Genomic DNA, 16262 nt, shown 5'->3' with positions numbered 1-16262 from the left:
CAGTGTATGACTAAGTGTTTTGTGGGAATTATAGCCGGAGAATTTTTGGAGCAGTAGCGGCGGCAGTTAGAGGATTCCCGCACAGTTTAGCAGCTACTACGAGGTGAGTTACCTTCCAGTAGCAGTGGGTCTACGGCCACAATGCCGGTCCACCAGTAGGAGTTGTATGTTAGATGATTTTCTTTGTGATATCATCTAGGTTTGCTACTACCTGATATGTTATATGCTGGCATGATATGTTATATGTGATAGTAGTAGAGTTCGGTTGTTAGGACCGAAGGGCAGGTCAGACACCCCATATATGTCTGACAGTATGTGATGATATGTTTATATGCTGGCATGATATGTTATATATGATAGTGGTAGTAGGAAGGGAATAGTCCCCAAGTTCGGTTGTTAGGATCGAAGGGTAGTTCGGACACCCCAGATTTGTCTGATAATATGTTAATGTTATGATATGTTATATGTGATAGTAGCAGTAGGGGGTGGAATAGTCCCTGAGGGTCGGTTGTTAGGACCGACGGGGAGGTCAGCACCCCAGAATGGCTTGACACAGGTAGGACGGCACCCCAGAATGGCCGCATGGGTAGGACGGCACCCTAGAATGGCCATACGGGTAGGTCGGCACCCCAGAATGGTCGTACCGGGTAGGTCAGGCACCCCCAGAATTGCCCGGTAGTATGTATGTTATGTGATTGTATGGTATGTGGTACGATGGGGGAACTCACTAAGCTTCATGCTTACAGTTTATAGTTTTGGTTTCAGGTACCTCTTCAGCGAAGGGGAAGGAGTTGGCGCGGTAGCGGCACATCATACACACACATTGTTTTCCGCACTATGAGTTATTCTGGGAATTATACTCTGACATTATTATGTTTTACGATTTGGTTTTCAGACTCGAGACATGTTTTTATATGATCGGTTGACATTTTGTTACAAATGTTTTGCAAATCACTTAATCAAAAATGAAATTTTTGGACGTGAAAATTTGGGTCGTTACAAGTTGCTATTAGAGCCCTGATTTGAGGGATTCGGACACACCTTCGGGGGTGTCTGGACTCAAATTGAGGGATTAAAAGATTTTATAAGAAAATGGTTTCCTAAAGAATAAGACAGAAGAGTTTTTGAGAAAGAGCATGTGTGTGATGTGCGCAACCGGCCGAGCTTAAGTAAGGATTCCCCAAAGTACCCATACAATGTTATACTATGTTTATCATATTTAGTAGAACAACATGCTAGAATAGGACTAAGGATCTAGGAATGATGCCTTATGTGCCTGCTCTATGTGATTAAGCTTATGTGAGTTGCATGCTAGTATTGAGTAGACAACAGTAGGATAGCCTGTTTAGGTTATGCCTGATAGTAGGAGCTTAGCAGTGTATGCTAGTGTAGCTTCTCATTATGAGAACATATTTGCTTGAGTAGTTTTCCTGCATCCAAATTCTGCTTGATTTGTTCTTTGAGGGACTCTGAGTGATGGGAGTTTGCCATTAGGTGAATACTTCACGTCACATGTGATCAGGGTTGAATAATCTCAGAGTGCTAGATTTGGCCCTATTGCGCAGATCTTGTCTGAGTTTAACCGTTGTAGGGACGAGTCTGTTACTCGAAGGAGTATCTAAACCTCATCACATGTGATGGTATTCAGGTAATGGCCAATTGGCGTTACAAGGAGGCCTTCAGCAGCTGAGGACCGGTTTGGGTGGAGTCAAAGATTTTCCCTAGGGTAAGCCTAGAATGGGAATAGTAGAGAATCAGCAGTGGTGAAAGGGACTTGGTGGAGTCAAGGCAGACCTTGAGGAAGGTACGGATAGATGTGGAAGGTAGTATGGGCCCGTACTACTGAAAGCAGAGGATCATACCCGAATTAAGGAAGGCTGAGACAAGACCAGGGAACTTGTAGTGAATGTGATCCCTCTAGAGGTATCGGTATCACTAACAATTGGTATTATGTCTTGCAGAATGGTGGTACTAAGGCAGAGGCCAGTAGTTGGCAGTTCAGGAGAGGGATCAGGTTCCGAGATAGTAGATAAGAGGCTACGTGAGTTCATCGCGTCAGAGATCACCAGAGGCATCCTTGAGTCGACCCCTATCATCTTCGGGTCGATCAAGGAAGGGATAATTGAGCTGATGGAGGATGTTACACCCCCAAACCAAGGATAGCGGAAACGTCCGGGGGTGGAGGAATTCATGTATATCATCATAACAACAATTGCAATAGTGATTTAAGCAAACACAACCAACATATATATAATTGAAAAAGTTACATCATTGTATGTATTACATGTTTCCTAATCAATTACAATATGTTGAAAAATGTGAAATGTTTGATGCCTTAACGCCCCATCCTCTAAAGCACTTGGTTACCTGTTTAGTGATTTTCTGAGAATACAAGTTGTTTGAAAAAGTGTCAACACAAAGGTTGGTGAGTTCATAAGTTTTTGAGATAAAGAGTTTGGAGACCGTTCTTTGTAATGTGTTGTGTGTCACCAAGAAAAATCCAATATTTTCCTTTATAAAGTTATGTGGTCCTAAATCCCAGAACCAAGAATGAACAAGTATTTTTCATACTTAATGATATAACCGTGGTTTTAAATCGGCATAAAACCCTTTTTGATATGAAAGCGTACAAGTATTTTTCCATACTTAAATTAATTTATGTGAGCTAAATCGACATAACTCGCTAATTTAAAGTTAGAACCCGTAAATCTTACGATTTGTTAATACCACATGTGAGCTATCATAACCATACTTGACATAGACGACCTCGTAATACGACGTTCTTCAGGCGTCGCCGTTAAATGACACTTGTCACCACAGACCTGTCGGTCTAGCTGTTGCAAGCAGCTCAGGTGTGGGTTTGTCAAAGGCAATATAGATCTATACACAACTATCACGTTCTCCCTACAAGAGACTCTGGTTACAATTTACAATACTTTTTGACTTTGTTACTTTGGAAGTAACCTGAAGCGAATGACTCAAAAATTTATTCATTAACAGATTTACGTGAACTACTGAAAAACATTTGATAAATCAGTTTGGAAATGTGACAACCCGAAATTTCCATTATGTACAAACCATATCAAGTCAATAGAAGTTAGAACAGTTACATTGAATTTCCAGACTTTTGGGTATAAGTTTGAGTATTTCAGGATTTACACTTAAGGAGATATCAGGAGAGTGGATGCACTAGGGTTTTTTGCAACTCTGTTATTCCAAAACTCTATGATATTAGATTTCATTTCGTGAATAAAATATATTCTGCCAAAAATCCCAGGACTATATATAGGATTCTGAACCATATTTATTCATTAGTTACATTTCCAACTAGAGAAAAGTCGAATTCTCTCTCACGGATCTTCGGGTTTTCATCCCAAATCGTGAGTACTTTTATCTAGTTGTATTATATAACTTAGATTGTGCTTAATAACATCAAAATCATATCAAAACAGCAAGATTTGAGAGTTTACCGCCCAAGAATACCTTGGGGAGTAAAGTCTTTTATAAGGGTCAAATGGTGCCTAGTCCCTTCCTTCAGCAATGAAACTAGTTTGGACTTGTACCCTAATGTGTTTAGGGCTAGAAAACAACCTCAAAACATCAAGGAAATGGTGTTCACGGCCCAACATATTCTTGGACCATGAACACTAAATTTACGGCCAAAGTGTGCCCAATGTCCCTCCAAACTTTGGAACTAAACCTAGAGACTACCCATGGCTTGTTTAGACATCAAAAACATTAAGAATCAAGGGCTAAAAGTGAGTTCACGGCCAAGGATGTTCTTAGGCCGTGAACTCCATTTTAAGTTGCCAAAATGCCCTAAATGCCTTCATTGAGCCAAGAGACTAGCATAACACTTTACCTTTATGTGTCTAGGACCCAAAACAATCAAAATACCAACACCCATAGGTGTTCACGGCTGCAAACACATGACCAAATGGTCCATGGGCCGTAAACTCAAGTTAGGGGTGTTTTGATGCCACAAACACTTCCTAAGGCTTAGGCTTGAATTTAGAATGCTTCCTTATGACCTTTAGGACCCTCATAAACATAAATGGCCATGAGTTTACGACAGTAAACTCATAAGGGCCGTGAACTCCTCAAAAACTCCAAAGAAGGTGGTCTTTTTTTCATCCTAGGTTAGCGTTAATGTCCCTAAATCATTCCCTAGCCTTCAAACTTGCATTCCCACATGAGTAGCCATGAGTTTACGGCCGTAAACTCCCTTGGGACGTGAACTCATGGTAGTAAACTCATGTGAGTGCCTTTATACCTTCCTATGTTGAATCACATGTGATTCCAACACTTGGTCAAGGTGTTTCCTAGTCCTGGAAGGTGTTTCCTTTCATATAGATGTTATAAACACTATATTCATGTCAATATGTGTCCTTATTTGTCATTTAGGACTTATTGTGTCTCGGGACTTCATTCGTGGAACTTCTCATCCCTACATGCATACCCGTTAGAACCACTCACAACACGTGAGTTCATACCCCTTAATCAATGTTTTAAATAATTTTAAATGCTTTAAATGGGGGGGGGGGAATACAAGTAGAAAACAACATGTTCTTAAATCAATCATAGATATTTATAACTGTGTTTTCATCCAACTGGTTTCACATGCTTCAAAATGTGATGTATGAAATGGTTTTCTATCTTAAAAATACCATGTTATCAAAAGTATTACGTTTGAAATGTTTATTAAAATGACATCAAGTCATTGTTAATTATTGCTCAAAACTCTTAGATGTCTTACAAAACCATTTATTTTACCTTCTTGAACAAAACTATATCTATATACTTATGTTCTTATATGTGTATTGATATTATAGTTTTCATCCTTCATTCAGTTTCCCACACTCTTGTGTAGCAAGGGTGTATAAACCTGCTTGGACAACCAATTACCTTCCAGTTAACTATTATAGGGATAGTTAGAAGATACAAAACATTATTCCTATTACAAGGAATTACACCAGAGTCAGTTCATTCATGAGTCTATACTATATATTACATGTTACATGAATACGTCTACATAGATACGCTTACATGAATACCTTACATGAATACCTTTACATAGATACATTTACCTGTATACACTTACTTGGATACTTGTACCTAGATTCACTAGGATGATTTACTAGCACATTATGTGTAGATTGTCCCGCCTATCCTAGTTCAATGGGATATCTAGACGGGACTAACCATTCTGAAACCCACATGTTAGCAAAAGTGGTAGATGAACATCTACGGATGCCTACGATTATTACTTACATTAGGGATACCTTTACGGGACTAACCATTCCTTTAGCCTACTGTTCGCTACAGAGGTAAATGACCATCTACGGATGCCTACGGTTAATACTTATACTAGGAGTACCTTTACGGGACTAACCCTTCCTTAAACCTGTTGTAGCTACAAAGGAAATTGAACAATCTACGGATGTTCAAAGGTTATACATGTCGCTATTCACGATGTCGTGTTAATCCTAATACAAAAGGATAACACTTACATGGTTATATTTTTCCTATTACCTTATTTTGTGATACATTCGCATAAACGATGAGTTAGACTAAGTACTGTTAGTAATAGTCAAAAAGAAGGAAAACCATCTTTGTTATAGCAAAACACACGAGTCTTGGTAGAAGACTACTTACAAAACACACGAGTCTTGGTAGAAGACTACTTACAAAACACACGAGTCTTGGTAGAAGACTAACTTCAAAACATTTAGGTCTTGGTAGAAGGCTACTCGTTATACTAATAGAAATCATAGGGATTTGCTAGAGAAGTCAAATGTTTTCAACTGCTTTCAAACAATTCACACTTATACAATCTTTTTTTAAAGGTTTCCAAGTCATTACTTTACAGTTTTTCAAATCAAAGACACATTAATACTTATGAATTCACCAGCTTTACGCTGATACTCGCTTTCAAAATAACTTGTATTCTCAGGTCACCAGTTACACAGGTACGATGGCCAGGTTTTGAGAAGACGGAGCACAGACAAGACTCGTCTTTTATTTTGATTACATATTTTGATGTCTTATTACAATGAAAGAACACACATGTATTAAAACTTTACTTTTAATGCAATTGATGATGTTGTTGCTTGTTTACTACTTTACACTGTTATGATACTTCACATGACGTCCTCCACCCCGGAACGTTTCCGCCGTTCTTGGTTTTGGGGTGTGACAAAAGTAATTGGTACATAAAATATACCTATTATAGCTTATCCAATACGTTTGTAATGTATAAGAACTCTTTTATGAAGACACATTAGTGTTATGAATCCAATAACTATGCTTATTATAGCTTAGTACATATGTTCTAAATGAATGAATAATATTATCATGAATGACTAAGTTTCAGTTTATGATGATAAACTAACAAGGAAACACATTCAATATTTAGAACTCATTGTTATACACTTTGCTCAGCATAATACAAAGTGTCATGAAAGTTATAAGCTGTTAACTAGTTTTTAACCTTTCTGCGCTGTTTTAGATAAGTCATACAAAAATCATACGAAGTTGAAAACTAAATCCGTAAATTCTGAGAGTTCCTAAAATGTGTCTAGTTTACTCATAATTTTTATCATGATTTTTAATGACCTCCAACTTGAGTGAAAAATTCCATAATCACAGACTGGTCCGGATTGGTGTTTGAAATGATAGGCAGTTTTGTAAAAATCACCATAAATCGTAGGAAAAGTAGTCATTTTAAAGATAAGAATTGGAACTACTTGAACCTAAAACATTTTTGAAAACTAAAATGTTTAAGATGTCCAAAACATTTTGTAAATGGAGTCCAACTTTTCTGATGAAAGCTGTTAGAAAAGTTTAGTTATGTTCTTGGTGTTTTAACTTGTATTCCCCCCCCCCCCCCTAAAAACTTGAGAAAAACATGAAAATGTATGGGTATGAACTCACCTTGAGTGATTTCAGTGGTTGAATGTTGAAGAAGAGAAGTGTTCAACTCAAGAACACTTGAAGGATTGCTTTGAAGATTCAAGAATCTAACACAATAATGATGGAGTTTGTGTAAGCCATCAATGATTTGAGTAGAATGAAAGGTAATAACCATAAGGACGGTGATGATACTTACCAAAATGAAGGAGAAAAGCTGTAAAATGCCTTGTAAATCTCGAATTTGTGTGAGAGAATTTGAGAGAAAAGTGGTGTTTGATTTGTGGAGGAAATGAGTGAAGTGAGTGAAATGAAGAGAGAGGGAGAGAGTCTTTCAGCTCTTTGGACGTGGGAGAGGTTGTAAATTGAGTGGGAAGGTACAAGGAAGTGACAAGGTATGGTGGGGAGGTGTGTGGGTTAGTCATGGAGTGGGGATGGTGTGTCATAAATCAAAGATAAGTCAACACTCCACCACAAGATCTCATTTAATAGATTTTATTCTTAAATATGAATTTCCCTAAAAATATGTTTAAATTATGATTATTTAGGGTCTTATATGTTAAAATATGATTATTGGAGACAATCCCGCGTTAAAATAATTAAAAACGGGCTTAAAACGTTAAAAATGTTGAAAACCGGGTCGAAAGTGCTGAAATCCGAAGTTCAGGGTCGAAGGTGCCAAGGTTCGGTCATCAGCAGCCTTGGAACCGAAGTGGCTCGACTGCTGAGGAAGATCTGAAGTGAAGCTCAGTCGCCTGGTTGCGGTTCAAGGAGAAGGGGAGGCTGCGGCCCGAAGTCAGGAGAACCGGAGGCGAATGTTGGATGCGGGCTTCATGTCGCAGCGGCTCGCTGGCTGCGGTCGGCTTGCAGCGGCTCGCTAGCTGCGGTCAACTTGTTGCGGCTGCACCCTGGGGCTTCGGTCCTGGTTGTTTCCGGTCCAAGAGGGTCCGGCCCTAAGAGGCTTCAGCCCTATAAAGGGGATTTCGGGTCTTTTAGGGTATTTTCTCCATTCTAACTCCATTTTAAGCAGTTTTTGGCCTGGTTAAGGGTCGGGATGGCCCGAAAGACTACAAAAAGTTTAAGGAACTTTTGAGAGAGATTTGGGAGAGATTTCTCATTCTTGGAGAGATTTCTCAAACAAAGAGAGATTTGGGAGAGATTTGACATACATGGAGAGATTTGGGAGAGATTTCACATACTTGGAGAGATTTCTCATATGGAGAGAGATTTGGTAGAGATTTCACATTCTTGGAGAGATTTCTCATACAAAGAGAGATTTAGGAGAGATTTGACATATGTGGAGAGATTTAAGAGAGATTTCACATACTTGGAGAGATTTCTCATATGGAGAGAGATTTGGGAGAGATTTCAGATAAAGAGAGATAGAGTGAAGATGATTTAGAGAGGTTTTGTGTGTGACATTTGTGAGTGTTTGGCTTCGTAACGCAAGGTCCGTAAGCCCCATTAAGCCATGTTTTGGGATCTTACACACTCCAGATGAGTATGCAACATTGTTTTATCAGTTTGGTTCATTGTTTAGCACTAAGGCTAAGGAAAATTAAACACACGAATTTTCCAAGTGATGTTTTCTCATTAAAATAGTGAGTGTATAGTAATTACATAACGTAAACCCTAATATACAAGGTTTAATTGAGTTGACCGGTTTGACTCGTTGACTTTGTTTGACTTTGACTTGACCCGAAATTGACTATTGTCACAGAGGATCGCCCTAGGACGTTCAGGAGTGATGTGGCGTCTGGCCAGTCAGGATCCCGCACACTGTCCTTTAAGGACTTCATGGGCAGTGGTGCGCTGGATTTCCATGGAGCGAAGGACCCCATTGCTGCCAGACGATGGATTACAGATATTGAGTCCGCACAGTTGACCAGCTTCTGCCTCAAGGAGACGAAGGTGAGATATGCAGTAGGGTGTTTGAGAGACAGAGCTAGAGACTGGTGGGAGTCTGTTGGTGACTCATTGGGAGCCTCAGCTGTGGAGGCTATGACCTGGTCGGACTTTGTGACCAGATTCAGGGCGGAGTTTGCACCAGCTATAGAGCTTCAGCAGCTGGCCAGAGAGTTTTTGGACATGAGGCAGACTACGAAGATTGTGGCGGAGATCACCGCCATGTTCCGGGAGAGGGCATTGTTGGTGCCCCAGTATGCGGGAGATGAGGATATGAGGAGGACCCGCTATCATGACATGATGCGAGCCAACATTCGGGAGCATGTTAGTTTTTCCGCTTGCCCTACCCTGGATTCCATGATTGACAGGGCTAGGGAGAGGGATATTGATCTAGAGCATGTCCGGAAGAGGAAGACTGAGGAAGGTCAGACGATTGGGGCTTCGGGGAAGAAGCCCAAGGGATCAGATGGTAGGCCGAAAGGCCAGTCAGGACCGGGCCGCTACAGGAAATGCGGCAGGCCACATGAGGGGGCGTGTAGATTGGGATCGTCGGGATGCTACAAGTACGGCACGACGGGGCACTTCAGCAGGGACTGTACTGCCCCTGCACCGGTTAGTCAGACGTCTGAGTTGCTATGTTTCCACTGCAACCAGAGGGGCCACAAGAAGGCCAATTGCCCCCAGTTGACAGCAGCATTAGCGCCAGTGAAGGCGCCAGCTCCAGCGACCTTGCGGATCACTGACGGCCGGTAAGGCAAGGCAGAGGCTCCAGTGGTGAGGAGTCTGGCATTCCAGTTGACTACTGAGGAGGCATGCACTGCACCCTATGTGGTGACGGGTATGACTTCTTATTTATGCTGTTATGATATGCTGTTATGATATGCTGCTGTGTATTTGATATGTTATGTATGTGCTCTTTTTAGGATCGTTCCATGTGAACGATATCCTAGTTCAAGTATTGTTTGATTCGGGTGCTACTCGATCATTTGTCTCTCTTGCGCTTAACAAGAAGTTCCCTGAGTCTTCGGGCATGTTGGATTGCCCTTTAGAGGTAGAGCTTGCAGATGACCGATCGGTGCAAGCATCGACGATATTCCGAGACTGTGTGCTGAGAATATTCGAGGAGCGTTATCTGGTAGACCTAGTTCCTATTCCGTTTATAGGGAACAATGTGATTATAGGCATGGATTGGTTGAGCCCCAATGGGGCAGTGATAGATTGCGCTCAGTAGGTGGTTCGGATCAGGACCCTAAGTGGGGGAAAGTTGGTAGTTCAGGGCGAGAGGCCACAGCAAGGACCAGCGGTATGTTCAGTAGGGAGGGCTAGGCGTTACCTTCAGCAGGGTTGCGTAGGATATGTCGCTTATGTCATGGACACCCGGGAGACGGGTAGGGAGACAATGGATGATGTGGCTGTGGTGCGAGAGTTTACGGATGTATTCCCCGAGGAATTGCTAGGGATACCTCCGGAGAGGCAGGTGGAGTTCAGGATCGACCTAGTCCCTGGTGCGGCTACGATAGCCAAGGCACCGTATCGGTTGGCTCCTCCTGAGATGCAGGAGTTGTCTACACAACTGCAGGATTTGTTAGACAAGGGATTCATTAGATCGAGTAGTTCTCCCTGGGGAGCCCTGATACTATTTGTGAGGAAGAAGGAAGGGCCGCATCAGATGTGTATAGATTATCGGGAGATGAACAAGGTAACGGTGAAGAACCGTTACCCACTCCCGAGGATTGATGACCTCTTTGACCAGCTGCAGGGAGCATCTTGGTTCTCCAAGATTGATTTACGTTCAGGATATGATCAGACGAGGGTTAAAGAGGAGGATGTACACAAGACTGTGTTTCGGACGCACAATGGCCACTACGAGTTTGTGGTAATGACCTTCGGGCTCACCAATGCTCCTGCCGTGTTCATGGAACTCATGAACCGCATGTAGACCAATGTTAGATCGGTCGGTGATAGTGTTTATTGATGATATCTTGGTTTATTTCAAGACGCGGGAGGAGCATGAGGAGCACCTGCGGGAGGTGCTGGAGACCTTGAGGAGGGAGAACTTGTATGCTAAGTTCTCCAAGTGTGAGTTCTGGTTGCGCGAGGTGCAGTTCCTTGGGCATCTCGTCAACCAGAATGGGATTTCAGTGGACCCGGCCAAGGTGGAGGCCGTGATGAGATGGGAGGTTCCGAAGTCTCCATCTGAGATTCGGAGTTTCCTAGGATTAGCCGGCTACTATCGGAGATTCATCCAGGATTTCTCCAAGATAGTCGTAGCCCTGACCAGGCTAACAAGGAAGGCCATGATCTTTCAATGGGGGCCTGAATAGCAGGCCGCGTTCGAGACACTGAGACAGAGATTGTGCGAGGCGCCAATCTTAGCCCTGCCAGAGGGCATGGAGGATTATGTTGTGTACAACGATGCGTCCATCTCAGGGTTGGGCGCAGTATTGATGCAGAGAGGGCATGTCATCGCCTACACGTCGAGGCAGCTGAAGCCTCATGAGGCGAACTACCCGACGCATGATTTGGAGCTGGGGGCTATTGTGTTTGCCCTCAAGATTTGGCGTCATTACCTCTATGGGGTTCGTTGTACCATCTACACGGACCATAAGAGTTTGAGGTACCTCATGGATCAGCCGAATCTAAACATAAGGCAGCGTCGGTGGATGGACGTGGTAAAGGATTACGATTGTGAGATCCTTTATCACCCGAGGAAGGCCAATGTGGTGGCTGATGCGCTTAGCCGCAAGGCAACACCGATCAGGGATATCTGGCAGAGGATGACAGTGGTGACTCCGCTGTTGGAGCGGATTCGGGAGGCCCAGCAAGAGGCCATGAAGGAGGAACATCAAAAGAGAGAGCGGATTATGGGGCAGGTTTCCTCCTTCGACTATGACAACCGAGGATTACTGACACTACACCGTAGGGTGTGGGTGTCGTACCTCGGGGGTGTGTGCTAGGTTCTGATGGAGGAGGCGCACAAATCTCGATTCTCCATTCATCCCGGGGCGACGAAGATGTATAGGGATCTTCATCTGGACTATTGGTGGCCCTGCATGAAGCGGGATGTAGCATGGTACGTGGAGTGGTGTTGGACCTGCAGGAAGGTCAAGGCCAAGCACCAGAGGCCACACGGCAAGATGTAGTCGTTGGATATTCCGCTGTGGAAATGGGAAGATATTATAATGGATTTTATCACAAAGCTTCCCAGGACCGCGCGGGGAGTGGATTCGATTTGGGTCATCGTCGATCGATTGACCAAGAGCGCCCATTTTCTCCCGATTTAGGAGAGTATTTCAGCCGAAAGGTTGGCCGATATCTATATCAGGAAGGTAGCGCCGTGGCATGGGGTGCCAGTATCGGTGATTTCAGACAGGGATGTGCGGTTCACTTCCAGGTTTTGGAAGAAGTTTCATGACGAGCTGGGTACTCGTCTACATTTTAGCACTGCCTTTCACCCGCAAATAGATGGTCAGAGCGAGCGGACCATCCAGACCCTGGAGGATATGCTGCGAGCTTGCGTGTTAGACTTCGGAGGTAACTGGGATACCTACCTTCCATTGGCAAAGTTCACCTATAACAATAGTTATCATGCGAGCATTGATCGTCCTCCCTTCGAGATGCTATATGGGAGGAAGTGTAGGACCCCAATATGTTGGGGCGAGGTTGGCCAGAGGGTGATGGGGAGCACTGAGGTAGTACTCGCGACGATACAGAAGATTCAGCTGGTCCGGAGTAGGCTTCAGATTGCTCAGAGTCAGAAGAAAAGCTATGCCGATAAGCGTCGATCAGACCTGGAGTTCCAGGTTGGGGATATGGTTCTCCTAAAGGTGTCGCCATGGAAAGGCGTTATCCGATTCAGGAAGCGGGGCAAGTTGGGCCCCAGGTTCATTGGACCGTTCAGGGTTGTAGCCCGAGTGGGCAAGGTGGCATATAGGCTGGATTTGCCAGCCGAACTCAGGCAAATACACAGCACTTTCCATGTTTCTCAGCTGCGAAAGTGCCTGGTGGACGCCTCAGCAATGGTACCCTTGGAAGACATTCAGGTTGATGGCAGCCTGAACTACATTGAGCGACCGGTGGCAATCTTCGACCGGAAGTCAAAGGATCTGAGGAACAAGAGAGTGGAACTCGTGAAGGTGCAATGGCAGCACCGAAAGAGGTTGGAGTGGACTTGGGAACCGGTGGGTGAGATGATGGAGCATTACCCCGAACTGTTTCAGGACCGAACAACAGACTTCGAGGACGAAGTCTAAAATAAGTGGGGGAGATTTGTAGCACCTGGTTCTCGGTACGTATTCCCTTATTTTAAATATTTTGCATTTTGGCCTTGGACTCGGCGAGTTGAAGGACTAACTCGCCGAGTAGAAGCAGGATGAGACACGAAGTTTAAGCTGTGGACTCGACGAGTCGGGTCCCGGACTCGGCAAGTAGGCCCTGTCTGGACAAAAACCCTAATCCGAGGGTTTGCACCCGATTTAAACACCTTAACTTGGCCTCCTTCGTCCCATTTGCTCCCAGAAGACCCCCATAGCAAACCCTAGCCGTTATTGAAGCAATCTAAGGCTTTTGGAGTGATTTTGGTGCTTTTGTGATCCAAGGAAGGAAGGAAAAGCTTGAAGGATCAAGAAGAGGCTAGAGGGATCCGAATTTAAGCATCATTTGCATTCTACAGAAGGTATAAAGTCTATACCTTGTTTGCACTTTTGATAGATCCCATTTTGTGGAGTTTTAGGGCTTTTTCTAAGCCATTTTGGTCACCAACCATGATTGCAAGCATGGTTCGGGGTTGATGTTTCGGATCTGGTTCCTTAGAGGGGTTACAAGGCAAAAAGGAGTGGCTTTTGCACTCAAAGAAGGCCCCATGCATTGAAAGAGTTTGTTTTAGGACCTTTTGAGCTCAAAGGCCCATGCAAGCACGTAAAGGTTGTAACTTTACGTGCTAGATCGATTGTAGAAGCATAGATCTATCTTTTGATCAAGGGTTGTACATCAGAAATAGAAGTTTTAGTGAAGGGATGTGACCGACTCGGCGAGTCCATTCTTGGACTCGGCGAGTCCAAGTTTTCTGTCCCATTTAGTGAGGGTCAAATGGACCCTGTTGAGTGTGGAAAGGTTTTAGGGAGTCCTGGGGAGTAACCCAACGTTCTGGACTAAGCCATTTTTCTAGAAATTCATGGGACCCGGCGAGTGCATGAGCAGACTCGGCGAGTCCAATGCAATCTTCTTAAGGATAAAGATGAACTCAACGAGTTGTTCATCAACTCAGCGAGTCAAGGACATAACTTGTTCATTAGATGAAGGTGAACTCGACGAGTTGTTCATCAACTCGGCGAGTCGGATGAGTTTTCATGTGATGTTCATATGAGAGAAGAGCTCGTCGAGTTGATGGCCCAACTCGACAAGTGGGGTCATGGATGAGGACGAGTAAAGGGATAGGGACTCGGCGAGTTGGCGAGCCAACTCGGAGAGTCAGGTCAACTGGAAGTTAACTTTGACTTTGACTTGGTCAGGGGTAAAATGGTCATTTTACCCTAAGAACAGTTAGCAGTGTATGACAAAGTGTTTTGTGGGAATTATAGCCGGAGGATTTCTGGAGCAGTAGCGGCGGCAGTTAGAGGATTCCCGCACAGCTCAGCAGCTATTACGAGGTGAGTTACCTTCCAGTAGCAGTAGGTCTACGGCCACAATGTCGGCCCACCAGTAGAAGTTGTATGTTAGATGATTGTCTTTCTGATATCATCTAGGTCTGCTACTACCTGATATGTTATATGCTGGCATGATATGTTATATGTGATAGTAGTAGAGTTCGGTTGTTAGGACCGAAGGGCAGGTCAGACACCCCAGATATGTCCGATAGTATGTGATGATATGTTTATATGCTGGCATGATATGTGATATGTAGTAGTGGTAGTAGGAAGGAAATAGTCCCCAAGTTTGGTTGTTAGGACCGAAGGGTAGTTTGGACACCCCAGATATGTCTGATTGTATGTTAATGTTATGATATGTTATATGTGATAGTAGCAGTAGGGGGTGGAATAGTCTCCGAGGGTCGGTTATTAGGATCGACAGGAAGGTCAGCACCCCAGAATGGCTTGACACGGGTAGGATGACACACCAGAATGGACGCATGGGTAGGACAGCACCCCAGAATGGTCATACGGGTAGGTCAACACCCTAGAATGGTCGTACCGGGTAGGTCGGGCACCCCAGAATTGCCCAACAGTATGTATGTTATGTCATTGTATGGTATGTGGTACGATGGGGGAACTCACTAAGCTTCGTGCTTATAGTTTATAGTTTTGGTTTTAGGTACCTCTTCAACGAAGGGGAAGGAGCTGGCACGGTAGCGGCACATCATACACACACATTGTTTTCCGCACTATGAGTTATTCTGGGAATTGTACTCTAACATTATTATGTTTTACGATTTGGTTTTCAGACTCGAGACATGTTTTTATATGATCGGTTGACATTTTGTTACAAATATTTTGCAAATCACTTAATAAAAAATGAAATTTTTGGACGTGAAAATTTGGGTCGTTACATCTAGCTCCAAATATATATCCATCTTACCAAAGCTAGTTGAATATTCACTAACAGCATTATCGCGTGTGTTTTGTACATTCATTTTTTCCACTTTTCCCTTGTATTGGTTAAACAAATCTTTAAGAGTCTTAGTTTCCTTTCCCAACATATCTTTCCTTTTCTCACTATCCTTACCACAGATCAATTCAATGCAAAGATTGCATTTGAAGATGTTTACTTGAGAGGTTGAGATGTAGTCAAAGTCTCAGAGATTGTAACATCATGTTTCTTGTCTTAGATTTAGGCCTTAACGAGGTAAAGTTTCGTCCTTATGGAAGGGGGTAATGTTGGTTAAGAGATTTAACCCTTCAACAGTATATTGGGTTGAATGGTAGAAAGGCGACAGTCATAGACCGGGTTATTGCATGAAATATGGATTTTTGTTCGAGAAGTTTTTAGTACAAGATATCTAGATAATCTTGTGGAGCTCTTCAATACCTTTCTGTGGATATAAAGATCGTCTAAAACGGAGTTGGAACGAAGAACTTATGTCCATTAGAAGTTAGGAAGGTTCTGGGTTAATGAGAGTACTCTGGGCGTACAGGGTGTACGTTGGGTGTACCAGGCATGGTTGATCGTAGAGGTTCAACCTCGTATGTTGGGTGCACCAGGAGTACGTTGGGTGTACACAATTCTGATGAAAACCCTTATATTTGGGTCTTGGTCTCTATTGAAAGACCTTAACTCATTTCAAACCATTATTAGCTTCAACCTCCATCCTTTCTAACCCTAATTTCGAAACCCTAGCCCCATTGTGAGATCCATGAGTTTTGAGTGCATTGGAGATTTGTGGTGCATCTTGGATAAGAAGGAGCTCATTATAAAAGTGTTGGTTGTATTGGAGCTTATAGATCCAGACCATG

This window comes from Lactuca serriola, chromosome 8 (assembly GCF_051521515.1).
Source record: "Lactuca serriola cultivar US96UC23 chromosome 8, Lser_US96UC23_V15, whole genome shotgun sequence".
Taxonomy (NCBI): domain Eukaryota; kingdom Viridiplantae; phylum Streptophyta; class Magnoliopsida; order Asterales; family Asteraceae; genus Lactuca; species Lactuca serriola.
Note: the sequence above shows the minus strand (reverse complement) of the source record.